Below are 6,745 nucleotides of genomic sequence, written 5' to 3'. Positions count from 1 at the left end.
TATATTTTTGATATAGAAATATAAAAACTAAAATAAACCTACAAGACTGAAAACAGGGAACCAGAGAGTTCTATTTGCAAATGATGATAACTACAAATGAAAAAGAAGGATTAAGTGATGTAGTTATAGAACTTCCAAATGGAGAGGAAGTCAAGATGGTATCAACATAGAACAGACTGTTTTAATCTTGGGAATATACTAATAAATTATTACTTATTAGATAACCTTAAAAAATTAATAAGCCTTCTCACCAAAATAAAAAAAATGAGAAAATCATAGTCTCAATAAACACTTAAGCTGTAGCAAGGATGGAAATAAGAAAATCCATAAAGAAAATGTACTCAACCCAAGAAAACATATTGAGCAATGAAACCATCAACACTATACACACAAAAAAAAATACAGCAAAATGACAGCAGTACAGTCATACTTATTAATAATTACACTCAATGTAAATGGATTACATGTACCAGTTAAAAGACAGAGAGTAAGCAGAGTGGATAAGAAAAAAATGACCAATCAATATGTTGTATACAGGAAATATAACTTAGACATAAAGACAAAAATAATCTAAAAATAAAAGGATGGTAAAGCATATATCAAGCAAAAGGCAACCCAAAAGAGCAACATTAATTTATCATTAAAAAAACCAAAGTCACTGCCATCAAGTCAATTCTGATTCATAGCGACCTCCTTTGAGTTTCAAAACTGGTAAATATTTATGGAAGTAGATTTCCTGGTCATCCTTCCATGGAGTGGCTGATGGGTTCAAACCACCAACCTTCTGATTAGTAGTCAAATGCCTTAGGCACTACACCACCAGACTTTAACACAAAAACTAGCAAAAGAGACAAGGAAGAACATTAAATAATGATTAAAGTGTCAATCCCACAAGAGAACACAACCATAATAAATAACCATGCACCCAATGAAAGTGTCCAAAAATACATAAATCAAATTTGAACAAAATTGAAAAGAGAAATAGACAACTTTACAATAATAGTAGGAAAGCTTAATGCACCACTGTCAATGAAGGACAGAAGAAGTAAAAAGAAACTCAACAAAGATACAGAAGATGTAAACAACACAATCAACCAATTAGACCTCATAGATACATAAGGAACACTCCACCCAACAACAGCCCAATATACATTCTTTTCCAGTGCACTTGAAATATTCTCCAGAATAAGCCAAATGTTAGGCCACAAAACAAGTGTAAATAAATTTTAAAATATCAAAATGCTACAAAGTATTTCTTAGATCATAATGTTATAAAATTAGAAAGCAACAACAGGAAGATCAAGGGAAAAAGTAAAATACATGGAAACTGAATAATATCCTCCTTAAAAACTAATGAATAACAGAAGAACTGAAAAATAAAATTAATCAAACAAGAATGAAAACACAATATACCAAAATCTTTGGGACATAGAAAACCAGTACTTAGAGGACAACTTACAGCAACACATACACACATCAAAAAATAAGAAAGACCTCAAATCAATACCATTTCCAAATATATCCAATAATTAGAAAAAGAACAAAAAAGATAAAATAAAATAAAAAAAGCCTACAATAATCAGAAGAAAGGAAATAATAATGAGAAAAGTTAAATGAATAAATGAAACACAAAACAGGAAAATAATAGAAAGAATTGAGAAGATGAGAAGCTGGTTCTTGGAAAAGATTAAGAAAATAAAACACTGGAAAATTTAACAAAGGAAAAGAAGGAGAAGATGCAAATAAAATAATAAATGAAATAGGTGATAACACAACAGTACTCATTGAAATAAAATTGACAATAACATAATACTATGAAGAACTGTATTCCAGCAAATTTGAAAATCTAGAAGAAATGGAAAAATTTCTAGAAACACTCTATCTACCTGAATTACAACCTGTGGTAGAATTTTGAAGAAACCCATCACAAAGGAAGAAATTAAACAAATCATTAAAAAAACTAACAAAAAAGTCCTGGCCCAAATCACTTCACTGGCAAATTCTACCAAGCACTCACAGAAGAGTTGACACCAATTTCACTCAACTATCACAGAACATAGAAAAGGATGTCATACTCCCAAACTTGTTCTACCAAAACCCAGCAAAGACATCACTGAAAAAGAAACTTATAGACCAACATCCCCATGAACATTGGTGCAAAAATTCTCAACAAAATCCTACCCTGTAGAATCCATCAACATACTAAAAAAAAGAAAATACATATGACTAACTGGAATTTATATCAGGTATGTGACCCAGGCCCCACCCCAAAGAGTCAGAAAAGGAGGGAAAGAAAAGCCAGGGAGAAAAGAGAGTGAGCAGTGGCAGGGATCCAGGTAAGAGGAGGCCAGAGAGGTTTCGAACAGCTAAGAGACACAATCTTGCCTGTCAGTTTGTCGTACTATGGTGGCTTGTGTGTTGCTGTGATGTTTGAGTCTGTGCCACTGGTGTTTCAAATGCCAGCAGGGTTGCACATGGTGCACAGGTTTCAGCGCAGCTTACAGACTGAGACAGACTAGGAAGAAGGAAGAGGCCATCCATTTCTCAAGAATTGGCCAGGGAAAACATTATGAATAGCAGAGAAACATTGTCTGATACATTACTGTGCAACTTTATGAATAGCCCAGAAACATTGTCTGATACAGTGCAGGAGGATGAACCACTTAGGTCAGAAGGCTGTCAAAATATGACTGGGAAAGAGCTGCATCATCAGAGTAGGACCAACCTTACTGATATGGTTAAAGTAAAGCTTTCGAGACCTCTATTTGCTGATGTAGCATGACTCAAATTGAGGACAAAAAGCTTCAAACATCCATTAATAACTGGAACATGGAATATACAAAGTATGAATCTAGGAAAATTGGAAGTTGTCAAAAACAAAATGGAACACATAAAGATTGATATCCTAGGCATTACTGAGCTGAAATGGACTGTTTTTGGCCATTTTGAATCAGACAACCATATGATATACTATGCTGGGAATAGAATTTGAAGAGAAATGTTGTGGCATTCATCATGACAAAGGATGTTTCAAGATCTGTCCTGAAATACAATGCTGTCAGTGATAGGATAATATCCATATGCCTACAAGGAAGACCAATTAATACTACTATTATTCAAATAATGTACCAACCACCAAAGCCAAAGATGAGGAAATTGTTTTTATCACCTTCTGCAGTCTGAAATTGACTGAACATGAACTCAAGATGTGTTAATTATCACTAGTGACTGGAATGCAACAGTTTGAAACAAAGAAGAATCACCAGCAGTTGGAAAATTTGGCCTTGGTGACAGAAATAACGTCAGAGATCGCATGGTAGAATTTTGCAAGACTGACGGCTTATTCATTGCAAATACTTTTTTTCAACAACACAAATGGTGGCTATACATGTGGACTTTGCCATATGGAGTACACAGGAATCAGATTGACTACATCTGTGGCAAGAAGAGATGGAGAAGTTCAATATCTTCAGCAAAAACCCTGTCAGGAGCTGATTGTGGAACAGGCCATCAACTGCTCATGTGCAAGTTCAACCTGAAGTTGAAGATAATTAAAACTAGTCCACAAGAGCCAAAATATGACCTTGATAATATGCCTCCTGAATTTAGACACCATCTTAATAATAGATTAGATGTACTGAACACCAATGACCAAAAAGCAGAATTGTGAGATGACATCAAGAACATCATCCATGAAGAAAGCAAGAGGTCATTAAAAAGATGAGAAAAGAAAAGAAGACCAAATGGATGTCAGAAGAGACTCTGAAATATGCCCTTGAGCGGAGTGGAGCTAAAGCAAATGGAAGAAATGACAAGATAAAAGAACTGAACAGAAGATTTCAAAGAGCAGCTCAAGCAGACAAAGCCAATTACTATAATGAAATACTCAAAGGCCTGAAGTTAGAAAACCAAAAGTGAAGAACACACTCAGCATTTCTCAAGCTGAAAGCACAGAGGAAAAATTTAACCCTTGAGTTGCAATATTGAAACATTCTATGGGCAAACTATTGAATGATGCAGGAAACAACAAAAGATGGAGGGAATACACAGAATCACTATACCAAAAAGAACCGGTCAATCTTCATCCATTTCAGGAGGTGACATATGATCAAAAACCAATGGTATTGAAAGAAGTCAAAGCTGCACTGAAGGAACTGGCAGAAGAACTAGGCTCCAGGAATTGACAGAATACCCATTGAGGTATTTCAACAAACGGATGCCCCACTAGAGGCACTCACTTGGTTATGCCAAGAGAATTGGAAGACAGCTAACTGGCCAACTGACTGGAAGAGATCCATATTTGTACCCATTCCAAAGAAAGGTGATCCCACAGAATGTGGAAATCATCAAACAATATCAATACTGTATGCAAGTAAAATATTACTGATTTTACTTTTTAATTCAAAAATGGGTGCAAGAATATATTGACAGAGAACTTCCAGAGATATAAGCTGGATTCAGAAGAGGATGTGGAATGAGGCATATCATTGCTGATATGAAATGGATCATGGCTCAAAGCAAAGATTACCATATAGATGTTTACCTGTGTTTTATTGACTATGCAAAAGCATTTGAATGTGTGGATCATAACAAACTGTGGATAATATTGAGAAGAATGGGAATTCCAGAACACTTAATACAGAACACTCTTGAGGAACCTATTCATAGACCAGGAAGCTGTCGTTTGAACAGAACAAGGGGACATGCATAGTTTATAATCAGGAAGGGGGTGTGTCAGGGTTGTATCCTTTCACCATACTTATTCAATCTATATACTGAGCAAATAATCTGAGAAGCTGGATTATATGAAGAAGAACGTGGCATCTGAATTTGAGGAAGAATCATTAACAATCTGTAATATGCAGATGACACAACTTTGCTTGCTGAAAGTGAGGATGACTTGAAGCACTTACTGATGAAGGTTGAAGAATACAGTCTGCAGCATGGGTTACATCTCAATGTAAAGAAAAGAAAAATCCTCACAACTGGACCTATAAGCAGCATCATGATAAATGGAGAAAAGAGTGAAGTTGTCAAAGACTTCGCATTGCTTGGTTCTACAATACACACCAATGGAAGCAGTAGTCAGGACATGAGACAATGCACAGCACTGGGAAAATCAGCTGCAAAGAACCTCTTTCAAGTGCTGAGGATCAAAGATGTCTCCTTGAGGACTAAGGTGCACCTGACATAAGCTATGATATTTTCATTTGACCCCCTCCTTGGGTTTCTGAGGTGGTATCACTACAGAAGTAGATTGTGTGACCTTCCTTCCAAGGAGTCGCTGGTGGGTTTGAACCACCAGCCTTCTGGTTAGCAGTCAAGTGCTTTCAGCACTGTGATACAAGAGCTCCTATGATATTTCCAATCTCCTCATATACACGTGAGTGGTGGACTATGAATAAGAAAGGCCAAAGAAGAATTGATGCTTTTGAGTTGTGCACTGGTGAAGAATTCTGAAAGTACCATGGACTGCTAAAAGAACTAACAAATTTTTGCTGGAGGAAGTGCAGTTGAAATGCTCCTTGGAAGCGAGAATGGCCAGACTTCATCTCACCTACTTTGGTCATGTTATTAGAAGGGACCATTCCCTGGAGAAGAATGTCATGCTTGGTAAGGTGGAGGTTCAACAAAAGAGGGGAAGGCCCTCAACGAGATGGATTGACACAGTGACTGCAGCAATGGGCTCAAGTATAGCAAGGATCATAGAGCTGGTTCGGGACATGGTGGCATTTTGTTCTGCTATGTATAGGGTTGCTATGAGTCGGAGATGACTTGATGGCACTGAATCACATAAAATATGCAAGCCTGGTTCAACATTAGAGAAGCAATCAACATAATTCATGACATAAAGAAAACAAAGGAAAGAAAAAAAAAGAAAAAAACATGACCATATCTATTGATTCAGAAAAACCATTTGACAATATCCAATGACCATTCATGATTAAAAAAATACTCTGAAAAATAGAAATAGCAGAGAAATTCCTCAACATAATCAAGGGCATATACACAAAACCAATAGCCAACATTATTCCCAATGGATAGAGACCGAGAAACATTCTCCTTGGGAATGGGAACCAGACAAGGATGCCTTTTATCACCACTCCTATTCAATATTATATCAGAAGTCCTAACCAGAGTAATAAGGCCAGAAAGGGAAATAAAAGCCATCCAAACTGGCAAAGATGAAGTGAAACTATCTATATTTGCAGTGATATGATCTTATAAATAAAAAATCCTAGAGACTCAATAAGAAAACTACTAGGACTAATAGAATGGTTCAGCAAAGTGGCAGGGTACATCAACATACTAAAATCAGTCAAGTTTCTCTACAATAATGAAGAGAACTCTGAAAAGGAAATCAGGAAAATAATACTGTTTATAATAACCACCTAAAAGATGAAGTACTTAGGAATAAATTTAACAGAGACACAAAAGGCCTATACAAAGATAACTACAAAACACTGCTATAATAAACCAAAAGTGAACTACATAAATGAAAGAAGATACAATGCTTATGGATAGGAAGATATAACATTGTGAAAATGTCAATATTATCCAAAGTGATCTACAGATTTAATGAAATCCCTATCCAGATTGCATATTATTTTTTTAATGGTAAGATAACTAATTACCCCAATATACATGGAAAGGATAATAAGGAAGACCGAAGAAGAGTTGATGCTTTTGAGTTGTGGTGCTGGCGAAGAATGCTGAAAGTACCATGGACTGCTAAAAGAACTAA

Source organism: Orycteropus afer, unplaced genomic scaffold, assembly GCF_000298275.1.
Source record: "Orycteropus afer afer isolate SDZICR_OR568_19922 unplaced genomic scaffold, OryAfe1.0 scaffold00139, whole genome shotgun sequence".
Lineage (NCBI taxonomy): Eukaryota > Metazoa > Chordata > Mammalia > Tubulidentata > Orycteropodidae > Orycteropus > Orycteropus afer.
This window is presented reverse-complemented; position numbering follows the sequence as displayed.